Below are 19027 nucleotides of genomic sequence, written 5' to 3' on the forward strand. Positions count from 1 at the left end.
TCTGGGTGAGTTCCGCGTGCTTCGGAGGGCTACGGAGGGTGCATTTGTGCAGCTACGCAGTCTTGTTTGTTTTGTGCTGTGCTTATGCCACATGGGTAAAGATTTGAAAAACCGAGTCCATCTCCTGGAGATGACTTTACATTCTTCAAGTCTATCAAAAGCTTAAAGAAATATTATGCAAAAGAAAGAGTAAAGTGTAAAGTTCTAATTAAATTAAAGTGTCAGTTTTGCTACAAAGGAATTACTGAGGTTTTTGGCACTGTGGCACGTTCCAGGGGAAAGAGGCAGTGAGCTGCGAATTTCATTCCAAGCTGTAGCGCCGGCTCAGTCAGAGACCAAATTAGGACCGTGAGTAAACCATTTCCTGGATCTGGACTTCTAGGCCACTGGTCAAAAAACTAAACATATACTATATTGGAAAAGGGACTCCATCTAAGGGGCCTGCCAACCCTAAAATGCTTACTTTTATGAATCATTGGAATATATGGTGTTACCCTAAGTTTGTACTAGGGAGAAAACTTTTGTGAAAATACAAATCCTAATTATAGCTTGATTCTTTCCCATGTCTGGTTACATGGGGTTTTTACTGAATGGACTGAACCACAAATTGCTTTGGTTTGCCTAGCATGGGGAGATAAACTCAAAGATTAACATTCCACATGGAAGACAGTCTTGGTCACTCCCGACCATGGCGTCTGTGCACGGGATGGCTTCAGAGCCCAACCTTGTGGATGGGGAAAAAAAAAGGTATTTGCCTAGAATTTGTAACTAGTTGTACAATTATTGGCTAGGGAAGCCCATGTCTGGATCCCGTGTCTCTCATGTGGGCTGTGGAGGAGCTCCATAGTGCCAGGCAGCTCTGCGGGCTGACCCATGAAATTTGACCAGAAACAAAAGGGGTTTTGCCTGACTTTCTATTTAGCATAAATAGCAGAGTTCCCACTTTAGAGCAAATATGCACCTTCATTACTTATCACAGGCTTCCATATGAATTTCAGGTTCTCTGAGGACATGCATGAACTCTCCAGGGACAGACAAAGTGTGGTGAGGTTGATTTGTCTGAGTTGATAAACCCAGTAAGATTTTCCTGTTTTTAGATTTCATGTTCTGGGCCTCTCCATCACATGCACAAAGCTGACACACAAGATAAATGTCAAACTTTTTAATAAAGGAGCAGTTAGCTAAAAACTACAAAAGTAAAAAGAACTCAGACTGTCTCATTTCTGTTTTTCTGGTTTCCTTTCTTTTTCTGTTTTGGGGCCTGTTCTTTACAACTCACTGAGCAGTTGAGTTTAAGCGAGGGCAGAATTTCATTTGAAGTGAAGCTGGAGTGAATCGCCCCTTTGGAAACTTCCCAAGTACAGAGTAAAAGATGCTTGGCATTCCAGGCCGATGACAGAGTGAAATGTGACCAGTGCCAAATGCTCTCTGCTTTCCTGGTGCAAGGCCACTCCAGGAAGTGGCCGTTAAATACAAAATAGGCTTCTGGCCAGAAATACAGTCTCAACATTTCCCTACCTGCTTTCATGCGAAGATTGTTTGAGTAATATCGTCAGTGGATGGATGTGATTCTTCAACTATTTTACCGTGACTCTTCGTGGCAAAATGATAAGTTATGCAACATAATTCATACTCTGTCGCAGAAGATGTTTTTCTATTATTCGAAAGCAGAATAGTAACTTTGAGACCTACGAAAAGATAGAATCACATTTCCCCCCTTTTCTCCAAGTTATATAATCAATCGCTTTTAAATATATGACATGTCTTTCCAATTTGGGTGAACATTGTTGTTCATTCTGTGTGTCCATGTGTATATGTACATGTAGGTCTGCATATTTTACGTAAAAGTCACATCTAAGTGTAAACATTTCATGTTTAGATTTTACACGCTTTTTTACTTTATATATTTTAGCTTTTTTAGATATATTTTATATATTTTAGATTTTAATCTGAGTATAAGTATCCATATGCTTATGTTTATTTTACATCTAAGCATAAATATTTACATTAAATATATACCTGTGCATATGGAGGGAATTCATACATTTAGCAAATATTTATTGAGCAGCTACTTTGTCAAGCAATACTCTAGATTTGGGGGATATTCCAATAAAAGTTAAACCAAAATTCTGCCCTCATGAATCTAACACACTGTCAGTTTTAACATTCTTGACTTACTGTTGCTACTTGGGATAAAGCAGGTACATCTATGGCCTTATCAGAACAAAAAATGTTATTATTATAGGAGATAACATATAATGGACATTTTTTGAGCTCTAGTTTCATTTGTATCAATTATTAAGTGCAAGACACTTTTGCCTTGATCAATTCCATTTTGTTACATTTTAGAAGTACGGTCTTTATTAGGAAGCACCCTATGGCATATACAATTCCTATTTTAGATTTTAACAAACATTTAAACTATTAAAAATATAAAAGACACATACATTTCAAATAACCATATAATTATTTCCCTTCTACATTAATTTATTGACAGAGAAGGTAGCACAGACAATTTTGTGTTCTGTATTCCTAGTTCAAGGTCCAAAGTCAAATTTCTTCTCTGTTCATAGCCGTCATTCTGTGTTGTTTATCTGATTATGAAAACTGTATAAGGCAGGTTGTAAAAATGTATAAACTACAACAAGAACATTAAAGTTAACAATAAAACAAAAGGGGAGACACGTACCGGTCATACGTATGCGACTGAAATGCATTCCTGATCATGGATATTCCTAGTTTATGTCAGTGCCTCTCAACCACAGTTGCAGATTAAAATGTTTAGGGAGCTCAAAAATATAGATCCCTAGACCCCTTCCCCCTTAGAATCTGACTTGATTGGTCCTCTGAGATGGGGACTCTGCAAGGTTACATTGTTAAGAATCTGAAAAGCAGCTCTAATCTGCAGCCCAGGCGGGAGACCCTTGACTACAGACTTGTCTCTCAGTTTCTGGGCAGATCAGACCACTGAATGAAAATGTCCACAAGGTTGAGATAAGTAAGATGCTGTGGTCCTAGAACGAAGTAGACATTTTCTGGGGGATGCTCGTGGGAGGATGTACTGGGACAGAATTCAGTGAGGAGAACCGTTGAGCTCTTCCATGTACCTATTCTGAAGGTGGCATCACATTTCTTCCACCGCTGGTAAAATTTTCTCAGCTACTGTGGAATTAAAAATAGAAAGAGAGAGAAAACGTGGAACAGGTGCAAGCTTGCAGAAATGTATGGCCCTGGAATTCACAGCGACATCACTTCTGGCACGTTTCTAGTAGACTTAGATTGGATACAGACCAATTCTCACCGTATTGACTCAGCTATATTAAGCAAAAGGACTCCCATCATTAAATTAATGAGGGCAACAACCTATAAAAGTAATTAGGCAGGAAAGAAGGGTAAAATCAAGCCCAATAAACGGTCAGAGAAGGGTTTATTTTTAGCAAAATGTGGACGTTTTATAATAATGACGATAATGTTTTGGAAGTACCATTAATCTTTGTAAAGGGCTGATAGTGGAAATTGAAAACAGTGTAGTGCTGAAGGCTGATCTATGTGTTTTAACTAGCCTAGAATTAGATTTTATGAATCTAAACAATCACTTTTGATGTCTATTTGTCGCTTAAACGCACAAATTTGAACAAAAATCAAAATGACTGCACTAATGCCTCAGGGAAGCTTGACTTCAAAGTCATCTATTTCCTCTCTTCCACAAATCTCCCTTCTTCCTTTCTTAGCCTGTTGTTTCAGGAACCTGGCACCACCCCGAAATCGAGGAAGGAGGCTCACAGCACAGACACAATTCCTGTAGAAACCAGCTAGATCCTGCATTTCCCTGTTACCCTCCACCTGTCCCTCCAGTCTTCTTCTGGGTCAGGCTTGCAGTTTTTGAAGGTCAGAGCCAGAGCCTGCTGCAGCCTTCTTTGTCCAGCAAAGCCACAAAGCTATTGTTCCTCTTTATCCCAAACTCTGCCTTTGTGTTATATTTTGGCTCTGAAGCACAGAGGTCAGGTTTTGACAACATATTCCCACCTCTTTTGATGTGACGGAGAAAGGATTCCTGTCAAAACCAATTAAAAAGCTGAGATTATTTGGAAGCATTAAATGCTCAACGTTAAGATCGCAAAAAGCTTGTAAAAGTTTAATATTGTGACTTTCAAAAGGGTATATTCTAAAATAACAGAAATCACCACCCATTCTCACTGATGATTGGGATCAGCTACTGGTGGTGTTATGCCTGAAGGCGGGTCATTGATCCTCTCTATTACTACTGTTTCCATGCTGCCCAAACTGAATCATGAGCATTAGCCACCCCACCACTCCCCATCCCCAGCTTAGGTGTGACCGTGTGGAAGGACACTAAGTATGCTTGAATCCAATTCTACACAAGGGTTTCAGAAGAAGCGAAAGATCCAGACCACTTATTGACAGCCAGAGAAGGAACTATAGATGTAAAAATAAAACCAAAATCCAATGTGGAACTCTGACCACAGCATTAGTAAACATACAAGCAATGAGTAAAGACAAATCCCAAAGGTAAGCATGGCAGAAGTGAAGGCAAAGGGCAAAAAATCAAATCAATTTAGGCTACTAATTCACTAACAAAAAAAGAAGTACCTGAAAAAACTGCAGGAAAAATTGTAAAACCACTAAAAGTGATGTGTTGTCTTCTTTTTTTCAAAATGAAAGGGAACACGAGGTACTTGGTGCCCCAGTGTACTGATATGTTGGTCTCAGAATTAAAGACAAATGTCTGCCTTGCCAGTCATTTTCATCCTGGTCCTCTCTTGGTGTGTCTGGCTTGTCTGCTCCAGAGTCTTGGGAGATTATGATCAAAGTGTCAGCTGGAGCTGTGGCCTCATCTGAGGCTGGACAGAAGTGGGGTGGGGGAGATCTGCGTCCAAGTTTGGTGGTGGTCACATTCTGTTCCACACAAGTATCAGTGTGAGGGCCTCTGGTTTTGTTGCCTACAAGACAGAGGCTGCTGTAGTGTCTTTTTTATGTAGCCCTCTCCATATGCCAGCCCCTAACCTACAGCTTGTTTCTTAAAAGTGTTCAAGGCAAAGAGTCCTCCAGCAAGATGGAAGCCATAATCCTTTGAAACACAATCACACACACGTAATCAGGGGATCCTTCCCCTTTGCTGCACTGTCTTGCTTATAACGGCAAATCACAGGACACACCTATAGGTGAGGGGATGAGACACAAAGGATTCACAAAGATGGTCAGATTCACAAAGACGAATAGTGTGGGGTAATGGGGCCACCTTAAACTCTGTCCAATGCATATATATAGAAGCAACACTTTTAATAAAACGTTAACAAATATAAACCGCAGGATGTGGAAAGGATTATATACTGTGACTGGTAGAGTTTATCTCAAGAATGAAAGATTGGTCTAACATTAAAAAATAGCCAATGTTAGTTTTCTCCATTGACAAAATAAAGTAAAAAAATCCTATGAAATCTCAGTAAATGCATTAACATAATTCAACTTTCATTAGTGTTAAAAGCTCTCTGCTTAATAAGAATTGAAGTAGTAAAGGGCATCTGGGAAAAATGCATACCTTATATCACAGCTAATGGTGACAAACTGGATGCTTCCTATAGAAGAACAGAGATAAGGCAAAGATTTTTTACTCCCAGAACTTCTGTTCATCATTGTACTAGGAATCTTAGTCACTACAACAAAGCAAGCAAAAGAAACAAGAATCATAAGACGGGGGAGGGAAGGGGGTGCCTGGGTGGCTCAGTCGTTAGGCATCTGCCTTCGGCTCACGTCGTGATCCCAGGGTCCTGGGATCGAGCCCTGCATCGGGCTCCCTGCTCTGAAGGGAAGCCTGCTTCTCCCTCTCCCACTCCCTCTGCTTGTGTTCCCTGTCTTGCTGTGTGTCTCTCTCTGTCAAATAAATAAATAAAATCTTAAAAAAAAATGGGGGAGTGAAATACAATTTTCATTCACATATGATAAGAAAAATATTACAAAGCCATTAGAAAAAATAATTTAGCAAGATCACAAGAAAAAAATCAATATAATAACAAAGTATATGTGTTAGCAACGAGTTTCAGAAATAAAAAAAATTCATTCATTATACCAGCAAAAATCAAAGTATTTAGAAATTAATTTAATAATAAAAGATATACAAGATGTATTCAAGAAAGCATTTCTGAAAGAAACTAAGGAGGACTAAGTAAGTGGAGAGATATACCATGTTCATTGACTATAAGGTTCAATAACCTTAAGATTTTAATTTCCCCCAAATTTATCTATGAGTTCAGTGCAACCCTAACCAGAATCTTAGCAGGAATTTTTGTAAAAATTGACAAGCTGATTTGATATTATGTGGAAATGCAAAAAACAAGCTAAAACATTTTTGAAAATGAAGAAAAGTCAGAGAACTCATGGCACATGATTACCAAGTATAACAATAATTAAGACAGCATGGGAAAAATAGGCAAATAGATCGATGGAACAAAATAGGTCATCCAGAAGATGACCCTCACTTATGGTTCTGTTGTCTAACTGTGAGGTTGCCTCCAACTGTGACCTTGGACTCAGTCCTGTGACTTGCTTTAGCCAATGGGAAGTTAGAATGTGATGCTAACAGAGGAAAGGTACATGCCAAAGAAGCTTGCTCACCGTGGCACGTCTGCCCTGACCACAAGAACATGCTCAAGCTAGTTTGAGAGAGAATGAGGGACATGGGGCCCAGATACTCCCACTGCCCTGTCCCAGAGCCAGCCCACAGCTGGACATGTGGTGAGCCAACTAAGAAAACAGCTCAGCTGAGAGCAGTCGAAATTGCAAACCCACAAAGCCATGACTTCTATAAAAGCTTATGGGCTGAGCAAGATGGCGGAGGAGTAGGAGACCTGGATTTCATCCGGTCTCAGGAATTCAGCTGGATAGGGATCAAACCATTCTGAACACCTACAAACTCAACAGGAGATCGAAGAAAAGAATAGCAACAACTCTGAACAGAAAAACGACCACTTTCTGGAAGGTAGGACGTGCGGGGAAGTAAATCCGAGGCGATATTCAGGAGGATAGACGGTGGCGGAGGGGGCCTCCGTCGGCCGCTTTTGGCAAGTGATAGAGCAGCGGAGCACAAAACCGGAACTTTTAGAAGTCGGCTCCGCGGAGGGACATCGCTCCAGTGGCTAAGCGGGGGGTGGAACCCTCGCTGGGACAGTGTGGTCTCAGGACCCTCGGGGTCACAGAAAGACCGGGGGTGCCTGAGTGCAGCAGAACTCCCAGGTACCGGAGTGGGGAAGCTGGCTGCAGAGATGGAGCCGAGGCGTGGACTCTCAGCCCGGGGTTGCCATAAACTGTGATTGGTGACAGTTGGGCCACTGCTCCTCCAGCAGGGACCCAACGAGCAGCAGATCCAGGGAGACTCCACTTCCTCCCCCAGGAGGAGCGGCGCGGGAGCGCACCACAGGGATCTGCTGGTTTTGGAGACTCCACACAGGGTTGGGTGCCAGAGATAGAAACGCTGGGTCACAGGCTGGGTGAGCACGGAGTGTGGCCAGAGACTGGGGAGACGGGAGTGACTGACTGCTTTTCTCTGGGGGCGCACTGAGGAGCGGGGCCCCGAGTTCTCGGCTCCTCCCAGGTGGAGATTGGGAGGCCACCATTTTCACCCTGGTCCTCCAAAGCTGTACCATGAGCTTGCAGGGAACAAAACCTGCCGAGAGCAAACCCCAGCAGCTTGCTTACCCCAGACCGACAAGGGCCGGGCAATTCCGCCTCCGGCAAAGACATTTGGGAACCACGGCAACAGGCCCCTCCCCCAGAAGATCAGCACGAACAGCCAGCCAAGACCAAGTTTACTGATCAATGAGAATGGGAGGACTCCAGCGCTAGGGGAATATTGCACAAAGAATTCATGGCTTTTTTACCATGATTCATTTGTCTTTCAAAGTTAATTTTTTTAACTGTTTTTTTTTGAATTTTTCTTTTTCCCTTTTTCAATCAGCATCTTATCAATCCTTTTTTTTTAAAAAAACACTTCTATTTTTCATTTTTAGAGGCATATTCTATCCCTTCATAGTAGTTACCCTTATTTTTGGCATATATATATAAGTTGTTCTCTCTTTAAAATTTTGAGATACAGTTTCTTCTAACAGATCAAAGTATACCCTAAATCTCTAGTGTATGGCTTTGTTCCAATTTCCTGCCTGATCACATTCTCTCCCCCTTTTTTTTCTTTTTTTCTTTTCTTTTTTTTTAATCCTCTTCTTTATTTTTTCAAACACCTTGATATGAATTCCTTTTTTAAAATTTTTTATAATTTTCATCTTTACAGTCATATTCCATCCCTTCATCATATCAGCCCTTATTTTGTATATATATAAGTCTTTCTTTCTTTAAAATTTTAGGAGGCACTTTCTTCTAACAGACCAAAATACACCCCAAATCTAGTGTGTGGCACTGATCTATACACCAGCCTGAACATATTTGATCATATTCTGTTTTTTTTTGTTTTGTTCTGTTTTTGTTTGTTTTTATCTTTTTCTTTTTTTTTCTCTCTTTCTTTTTTCTTTCTTTCCCTTTCTTTCCCCTGGTTTCAGGTCTTTTCTGATTTGTTTAGAGTATATTTTCTGGGGGCGTTGTTAACCTGTTAGCATTTTGTTCTCTCATTCATCTATTTTCCTCTGGACAAAATGACAAGACGAAAAAAATCACCTCAACAAAGAGAACAAGAGGTAGTACCGTCTGCCAGGGACCTACTCAATAAGGACATTAGTGTGATATCGGACCTAGAGTTCAGAATCATGATTTTAAAGATATTAGCTGGGTTTGAAAAAAGCATGGAGCTATTAGAGTAACCCTTTCTGGAGAAATAAAAGAACTAAAATCTAACCCAGTCGAAATCAAAAGGCTAAAAATGAGGTGCAATCAAAAATGGGGGCGCTACTGCTAGGATAAATGAGGCAGAAGAAAGAACCAGTGATATAGAAGACCAAATGATGGAAAATAAAGAAGCTGAGAAAAAGAGAAACAAACAACTACTGGATCACGAGGGCAGAATTTGAGAGATAAGTGATACGATAAGACGAAATAACATTAGAATAATTGGGATCCCAGAGGAAGAAGAAAGAGAGAGAGAGGCAGAAGGTATATTGGAGGAAATTATAGCGGAGAACTTCCCTAATGTGGGGAAGGGAACAGGCATCAAAATCCAGGAGGCACAGAGAACCCCTCTCAAAATCAATAAAAATAGGTCAACACCCCGACATCTAATAGTAAAACTTACGCGTCTCAGAGACAAAGAGAAAATCCTGATAGCAGCTCGGGAGAAGAGATCTGTAACCTATAATGGTAGAAACCTTAGATTGGCAACAGACCTATCCACAGAGACCTGGCAGGCCAGAAAGGACTGGCATGATATCTTCCGAGCACTAAACGAGAAAAATATGCAGCCAAGAATACTATATCCAGCTAGGCTGTCATTGAAAATAGAAGGAGAGATCAAAAGCTTCCAGGACAAACAAAAACTAAAGGAATTTGCAAACACGAAACCAGCCCTACAGGAAATATTGAAAGGGGTCCTCTGAGCAAAGAGAGAGCCAAAAGTAACATAGACCAGAAAGGAACACAGACAATATATAATAACAGTCACCTTACAGGCAATACAATGGCACTAAAACCTATCTTTCAATAGTTACCCTGAATGTAAATGGGCTAACTGCCCCAATCAAAAGACAAAGGCTATCAGATTGGATTAAAAAACAAGACCCATCAATATGCTGTCTGCGAGAGACTCATTTTAGACCCAAAGACACCCCCACATTGAAAGTGAAGGGGTGGAAAACCATTTACCATGCTAATGGACACCAAAAGAAAGCTGGGGTGGCAATCCTTATATCAGACAAATTAGATTTGAAAACAAACACTGTAATAAGAGATGAGGAAGGACACTCTATCCTACTTAAAGCGTCTATCCAACAAGAAGATCTAACAATTGTAAATATCTATGCCCCTAACATGGGAGCAGCCAATTATATAAGGCAATTAATAACAAAAGCAAAGAAACACATTGACAACAATACAATAATAGTGGGGGACTTTAACACCGCCCTCACTGAAATGGACAGATCATCTAAGCAAAAGATCAACAAGGAAATAAAGACTTTAAGTGACACACTGGACCAAATGGACTTTATAGACATATTCAGAACATCCCATCCGAAAGCAACGGAATACACATTCTTCTCTAGTGCCCATGGAACATTCTTCAGAATAGATCACATCCTAGGTCACAAATCAGGTCTCAACCGGTACCAAAAGATTGGGATTATTCCCTGCATATTTTCAGACCACAATGCTTTGAAACTAGAACTCAATCACAAGAGGAAAGTCGGAAAGAACTCAAATACATGGAGGCTAAAGAGCATCCTACTAAAGAATGAATGGATCATGAGGAAATTAAAGAAGAATTTAAAAAATTCATGGAAACCAATGAAAATGAAAACAGAACTGTTCAAAATCTTTGGGATGCAGCAAAGGCAGTCCTGAGAGGAAAGTATATAGCAATAAAAGCCTTTCTCAAGAAACAAGAAAGGTCTCAAATACACAACCTAACCCTACACCTAAAGGAGCTAGAGAGAAAACAGCAAATAAAGCCTAAACCCAGCGGGAGAAGAGAAATAGTAAAGATCAGAGCAGAAATCAATGAAATAGAAACCAAAAGAACAATAGAACAGATCAACGAAACTAGGAGATGTTTCTTTGAAAGAACTAACAATGGATAAACCCCTGGCCAGACTTATCAAAAGGAAAAGAGAAATGACCCAAATCAACAAAATCATGAATGAAAGAGGAGAGATCACAACCAACACCAAAGAAATACTAACAAGTATAAGAACATATTATGCGCAACTCTAAGCCAGCAAATTAGATAACCTGGAAAAATTGGATGCATTCCTAGAGATGTATCAACTACCAAAATTGAACCAGGAAGAAATAGAAAACTTGAACAGACCTATAACCACCAAGGAAATTGAAGCAGTTATCAAATATCTTCCAACAAACAAAAGCCCAGGGTCAGATGGCTTCCCAGGGGAATTCTACCAAGCATTTCAAGAAGAATTAATACCTATTCTCCTGAAACTGTTCCAAAAAATAGAAATGGAAGGAAAACTTCCAAACTCATTTTATGAGGCCACCATTACCTTGATCCCCAAACCAGACAAAGACCCCATCAAAAAGGAGAATTACAGACCAATATCCTTGATGAACATGGATGCAAAAATTCTCACCAAAATACTAGCCAATAGGATCCAACAGTACATTAAAAGGATTATTCACCATGACCAAGTGGGATTTATCCCTGGGTTTTAAGGCTGGTTCAACATCCGCAAATCAATCAACATGATACAATACATTAACAAAAGAAAGAACAAGAATCATATGATCCTCTCAATAGATGCAGAAAAAGCATTCGACAAAGTACAGCATCCTTTCTTGATCAAAACTCTTCAGAGTATAGGGATAGAGGGTACATACCTCAATATCATAAAAGCCAACTATGAAAAACCTACAGCGAATATCATTCTCAACGGGGAAAAGCTGAGAGCTTTTCCCCTAAGGTCAGGAACGTGGCAGGGATGTCCACTCTCACCACTGCTATTCAACATAGTATTAGAAGTCCTAGCCACAGCAATCAGACAACAAAAAGAAATCAAAGGCATCCAAATCGGCCAAGAGGAAGTCAAACTCTCACTCTTTGCAGATGATATGATCCTTTATGTGGAAAACCCAAAAGACTCCACCCCAAAACTGCTAGAACTCATACAGGAATTCAGGAAAGTGGCAGGATATAAAAATGCACAGAAATCAGTGGCATTCCTATACACCAACAACAAGATAGAAGAAGAGAGACAAATCAAGGAGTTGATCCCATTTACAATTGCACCCAAAATCATAAGATACCTAGGAATAAATCTAACCAAAGAGGCAAAGGATCTGTACTCAGAAAACTATAAAATACTCAGGAAAGAAATTGAGGAAGACACAAAGAAATGGAAAGACCACCATGCTCATGGATTGGAAGAACAAACATTGTGAAGATGTCAATGCTACCTAGAGCAATCTACACATTCAGTGCAATCCCCATCAATATACCATCCACTTTTTTCAAAGAAATGGAACAAATAATCCCAAAATTTGTATGGAAACAGAAGAGACCCCGAATAGCCAGAGGAATGTTGAAAAAGAAAAGCGAAGCTGGCAGCATCACAATTCTGGACTTCCAGCTCTATTACAAAGCTGTCATCATCAAGACAGTGTGGTACTGGCACAAAAACAGATACATAGATCAATGGAACAGAACAGAGAGCCCAGAAATGGACCCTCAACTCTATGGTCAACTCATCTTTGACAAAGCAGGAAAGAATGTCCAATGGAAAAAAGACAGTCTCTTCAACAAATGGTGTTGGGAAAATTGGACAGCCATATGCAGAAGAATGAAACTGGACCATTTCCTTACACCACACACAAAAATAGACTCCAAATGGTTGAAAGACCTAATGTGAGACAGGAGTCCAACAAAATCCTAAAGGAGAACACAGGCAGCAACCTCTTCGACCTCAGCTTCAGCAACTTCTTCCTAGAAACATCGCCAAAAGCAAGGGAAGCCAGGGCAAAAATGAACTATTGGGATTTCATCAAGATAAAAAGCTTTTGCACAGCAAAAGAAACAGTCCACAAAATCAAAAGACAACCGACAGAATGGGAGAAAATATTTGCAAATGACATATCAGATAAAGGGCTAGTATCCAAAATCTATAAAGAACTTATGAAACTCAACACCCAAAGAACAATCCAATCAAGAAATGGGCAGAATACACGAACAGACATTTTTCCAAAGAAGGCATCCAAATGGCCAACAGACACATGAAAAATGCTCAACATCGCTCGGCATCAGGGAAATCCAAATCAAAACCTCAATGACATACCACCTCACACCAGTCAGAATGGCTAAATTGAACAAGTCAGGAAACGACAGATGTTGGCGGGGTTGCGGAGAAAGGGGAACCCTCCTACACTGTTGGTGGGAATGCAAGCTGGTGCAACCACTCTGGAAAACAGTATGGAGGTTCCTCAAACAGTTGAAAATAGAGCTACCATACAATCCAGCAATTGCACTACTGGGTATTTATCACAAAGATAGAAATGTAGGGACCCGAAGGGGTACATGCACCCCAATGTTTATAGCAGCAATGTCCACAGCAGCCAAACTGTGGAAAGAGCCAAGATGTCCATCAACAGATGAATGGATAAAGAAGAAGTGGTATATATACACAATGGAATATTATGCAGCCATCAAAAGGAATGAGATCTTGCCATTTGCAACGACGTGGATGGAACTGGAGGGTGTTATGCTGAGTGAAATAAGTCAATCAGAGAAAGACATGTATCATATGACCTCACTGATATGAGGCATTCTTCATCTCAGGAAACAAACTGAGGGTTGCTGGAGTGGTCAGGGGTGGGAGGGATGGGGTGGCTGGGTGATAGACACTGGGGAGGGTATGTGCTATGGTGAGCGCTGTGAATTGTGCAAGACTGTTGAATCACAGATTTGTACTTCTGAAACAAATAATGCAATATATGTTAAGGAAAAAAAAAGAAGATAGCAGGAAGGGAAGAATGAAGGGGGGTAAATCGGAGGGGGAGAAGAAATATGAGAGACGATGGACTCTGAAAAACAAACTGAGGGTTCTAGAGGGGAGGAGCATGGGGGATGGGTTAGCCTGGTGATGGATATTAAGGAGGGCACATTCTGCATGGAGCACTGGGTGTTATGCACAAACAATAAATCATGGAACACCACATCAAACCTAATGATGTAATGTACGGTGATTAACATAACAATAAAAAAATAAAAAAAGCTTATTATGGTTTTGAGGTGGTTTGTTACTGCAGCATCATTTTGCAGTGGATAACTGATGTACTTATATCTTATCTACCTCAAAATTTCACCTCAGAAGAATCCTCATTCATTTTAACAAGGTTTTAGTGTTATTGAAGGGTGTGTCTGTGTGTGTGTGTGTGTGTGTGTGTGTGTGTACTTGTTGGAAAATTTGGTGATTCATATTATGGGTTTTGATCCCCCTGCCACGTTGGTAACTCAATCATCTTTTCTAGAACCTAGTGCTGCTCCAAGATCGCAGATGTCAGATGTGTCTTGCAGAGGGTATTATGCATAAATATTTGCATCTTAGTAAAGTTCCCTAGATGTTAGTATGATTTGTTTTTCCCACCAAATTCCAGAATACTTATCAAATTGTCTCCAATTTATGCAATGAACATATTTATCCTACAGAAGAGTTTCTGTAAGATGGAACTTGACATTTGCTTTCATCATGGTCAAGACTTTTTGTTTTGAAATGTGGGACTGGTACATCTATTGCCTCCTGAGATTCTGTTAAAAAAAATCTCTGAGAATTTATTTTCATTTTTCATGTTTTAATTCATGTCCAGCACATGTTACCATACTTTAAAAATAGTCTTTATTTCATTCATTTTAATATCAATTGACTTAGCTAATATCTTTCAGGTGTAATCTTCAGCCCTTAGAAAAGGCTTTTAATGTGGGAATGAAGAACAATACCAAATATCAGATGACAATGAACTAATTTCTACTTAGATTTCTGCATTTAGCAACTACTCTCTGCATTTTTTAACCGAAAAATGTGTGTATTCTTATATTTCTCCTTTAACATTTTTTTTAAAGCCTGCTAGCGACATTCCAAAAGATATTTTTTTTAACCAGATGTTTTAATTTTAGAAACTGTGATAGGAATTTTGGGAAACCACATGACCTCTATGAGCAGCAATTGACTATATTAGAATCCTAAATGATACTACATGATGGGAAAGAATCCCAAAAGTAACCTCAAGGAATGTATAACATTCAGGAATAATCTTATTCTTGAGATTATTTCATGATCTGAGCTTTGTTAAAAAATAAAGCTAGAGACTAAAACCACAATTTGCCTCAGTGGGTTAAATTGTATGTCAAGTTTAACTTTATTTTTTCCATTCTGTTGAGATATAATTAATTCACAGTAAACTACACATATTTAAGTTGCACAGTTTGAAGAATTTTGACATATGTGAGCTTTGTGAAACCATCACCATAATCAAGACACTGACTACTTCCATCTCCCCCAAAAGTTACTTCAGGCCGTCTTTCCCTCCCTCCAACCCTGTCCCAGCAATCAGTGATCTATTCTCCACCATTATGGATTAGATTGCATTTCCTGAAATCTCATAAAATGGAATCATAGAGCAGGGATGGTGTTCTGTGTCTTCTTCCATTTAGCAAGATTATTTTGAGATCCTTCCATGTTGCTATATATATCAAAAAGTTGTTGCATATTATTACTGAGTGGTTTTCAATTGAATAAATATGCTATATTTTGTTTGAGTCTATTGGTGGACATTTGGGATGCTTCCAGTGTTTGGTTATTATAAATAAATCTGCTATGAACACTGATGTAATAAATTTTTTTATATACATTTACTGCTGTCTTGGGTAAATACCCAGTAGTGGAAGGGCTGCTTCTTATGATAAGTGTATGTTTACTTTGTTTAAGAAGATGTCAAACTGTTTCTAATCTCACTCACAGTGTATGAGAGTCCAGTGGTTCTACATCCTAGGTCAGTCCTTCTAGCCATTCTAGAAGGTGGGTGGTGGTATCTGGTTGTGGTTTGAATTTGCATTTCCCTGCTGTTGATGTTGAGCATCCTTTTGTGTATTTTTTGGAGGGAAATTTGTGTATTGGGGGGATTTTTAAAAAAATTATTTAAATTCAATTTAGTTAACATATTCTGTATTATTAGTTTCAGGGATAGAATTTACTGATTGGTCAGTTGCATATAACACCCAGTGCTCATCACATCACTTACCCTCCTTAATCACCCAATTATCCCTTCCCCCTACTTGCCTCCCCTCCAGCAACCCTCAGTTTGTTCCCTAGAGGTCAGTGTCTCTTATGGTTTGCCTCCCTCTCTATTTACATCTTATTTTTTCTTCCATTTCCCTATTTTCATCTGTTTTGTTTCTTAAATTCCACATATGAGTGGAGTTATATGATAATTGTCCTTCTCTGACTGACTTATTTCACTTAGCACAATACCCTCTAGTTCCATCCACATTGTTGCAAATGTCAAGCTTCCATTCTTTTTGATGGCTGAGTAATATTCCACTGTATATATACACCACATCTTCTTTATCCGTTCATCTGTCAATGGACAAGTTTGGCTCTTGTGGACATTGCTGTTATAAACATTGGGGTGCATGTGCCCCTTCAAACAGTTATGTTTGTGTCCTTTGGATAAATACCCAATGGTGCAATTGCTGCGTCATAGGGTAGCTCTATTTTTAACTTTTTGAGGAACCTCCATACTGTTCTCCAGGGTGGCTGTACCAGTTTGTATTCCCACCAACAGTGTAGGAGGGTTCCCCTTTCTCCACATCCTCACCAACACCTGATGTTTCTTGTGTTACTGATTTTAGCCATTCTGACAGGTGTGAGGTGGTATCTCAATGTGGTTTTGATTTGTATTTCCCTGATGCTGAATGATGTTGAGCATTTTTTCATGTGTCTGTTGGCCATTTGTATTGGGGGGACTTTTGTATCTCATTTTGTGAAGGACTATTCAATATTTTGTCCATTTTATTGAGTCATTTGTTTTCCTATTACTGAACTGTAAGAATTCTTCCTATAATCTGGAAACTAGTCTTGTATTTGGTGTTTGTATTGAAAGTATTTTCTCATGCTGTTCATTCCCTTTTTATTTTGATTGTGTGATTTTCTTAATTCTTAGAAGAAAAATAGTTTTAATTTTAATAAAGTTCATTTTATTAATTATTTGTTCTTATAAGATTCAGGGGTGTGTGTGTGTGTTGTGTTTGTGTGTGTTTATCCAAAATCATAAAATTTTTATTCTCTTTTACATATTCTTCCAGATATTTTAGTATTAGAGTTTTAATTAATATATGTGATCTCTTCCAAGTTTTTAAAAGTGTGTTTATGAGTAAAGGGTCTATGTCTAATGTTCTGGCATCACTTGGCGAAATGACTTTCTACTTCTCATTGAATTGCTTTGGTATCTTTGTCAAAAATAAACTTACCATGTACGTGTAGGTCAACTTCTAAATTGGTGATTCTGAAACGGGGGGAAAATCTGCAGGTTCTTGGACATCCCCCATTAGATGTATTCTTACATATTTTATGGTTTCTTGTCTTATTTTTCTTTTTAAATCTTGGATAAGTGGTTAAAGTTATAGATGAACATTAAGAATGGGCACATGGGTAGTCCATAGATGCCAGTGGATTTAACAGATGTGTTTGTCTTGATTTCTGAGAACTTGCTTTCCCTGAATCTTTAAATCCCCAAATCTGTGTCTTCTAGCTCCTGGAGAAAGGCTCTCTCTTGCTGCATTTTCTTCAAATGGTGTTTTTCTGTTTTCCAGGCGCTGCTGCTTCTCTCAGTTGTTCGATTGCTTGGAGCTTCTTGCTTAGGTTCTTGATCTGTTTGTCTGTCTCAGGCTCTCAAGAGGTGGCTGAGTGGCAGTCTTTCATGGTATGCTCTGTGGGCCAGGAGCGGGGCTAATCAGGCCTCTTGCCACTTCTCAGGCCCTGCTCTTCAGCTTTCTTAGCCTCAAGTTTCCTTTAATTTTGAAGGGCTGTTTTCAATAGAGGCTTTTCATTTCCTGGATGTGATTTTACGTTCAGTGGTGGTTCCTCCTCAAGCAATTTAGAATTGGTGATTGGTTTATTTCCTAAAACCAGACATCTGTAAGCCATTGCAGCTTTATGTTCTTCACTGGGTACATCACTTGGAACTGCTTGGTAAGTCATTGTTTTTGCTGGAAACAGTCCATCCAAAAATGGGTGCCAAGGAACCTGTCATATTTCTGCATTTGATGGCACATACTTGTGCAAGAAGAGCCAGGTTAATGCCAAATCTTGTACCCGATGTTAACGTGGAACCCGGGAGGACACATAGCTTGTTAAAAGCCACTTGCCATCTGAGCACCAAGGGACATATTTAGAATCAGAAATAAGTTTGTAGTTCGTAACATCCCACCTTTTTTTGTCTCTTCAGCTTTCCAAATTTAGCCAGTACTATATGTGTCCGTGAGGACTGTCAACGTCTGCATTATGACAACCAGTTCCAAAGTCAAACACGGAATCACATTTCGCAAGCATAAAACCATAATTTGAGCTACATCATCAAGAAGCCAGTTTTGGTTATTGTGCTCCAGCATGTCCTCCGTTTGTTGCTATGAACTCATACTGGACAACTGTTGAAATACATCAATTAAAATTGCTCAGAAGCTCCCTTTGTCAAGAATCTCTAAAAACCATAAAAACAACATATGTCAGCTTTTAATAAATTACAATAATTTTTAAATACCCTCTTTATTTACATAGAATATTTACTAGTTTGGCATTTGTTTCTTTACTCAAATTATCCATGAAACATTCAATAAGACAATGTTTATGATCTGAACATTACTGGATCTCCATAATTCTGAAAGTATTCTGTGGGTCTTTACAGAAGGTCTTATAAAAGGAATGACAAGATAATTGTTTGATTAGCACATGTGTGGTAATGACTGGAAAAATGGAGTTGATGTAGAGAAACCCATTAAAATATTTGTGGCAGTAGGATGTAGAAAACAAGTGAGTTATAACAGCAAAAGAGAGATATCTCATTAACCCTAGAAAACAAGATAGAGACCTTTTTTTTTTTTTAATTTCCCTATACTCTAAACCAAAAGCTACTTTTTTTTAAACCCATCAGGAAGCTCTTCCCTCCCTTACTTGGCTGATAATAAGCCCTAGTCTATCCCAAATCTTGGTACTTATTAGGCTTTTATAGCAAATGAGAAAATAGTGAAGTTAATGCCCCTTAACAGGCATTTCATCTGTACCAGTTTCATTCTGAGTATGACAAATCCATCCAATACACTCAATCTTTACAGAAAAAATGATTTAAAACGGACGAT

At 39.2% G+C, this 19027-nt stretch overlaps 1 pseudogene; it reads right to left on the reverse strand.

The window, feature by feature from the left end:
• Positions 1–17397: 17397 nt before the first annotated feature.
• Positions 17398–18224, reverse strand: LOC114217719 (eukaryotic translation initiation factor 2A pseudogene; annotated as a pseudogene).
• Between the last annotated feature and the right edge of the window lie 803 nt (positions 18225–19027).

This window comes from Eumetopias jubatus, unplaced genomic scaffold, assembly GCF_037043125.1.
Source record: "Eumetopias jubatus isolate StellerSeaLion01/CBP00866 unplaced genomic scaffold, mEumJub1_p1.0 scaffold_8, whole genome shotgun sequence".
NCBI lineage: Eukaryota > Metazoa > Chordata > Mammalia > Carnivora > Otariidae > Eumetopias > Eumetopias jubatus.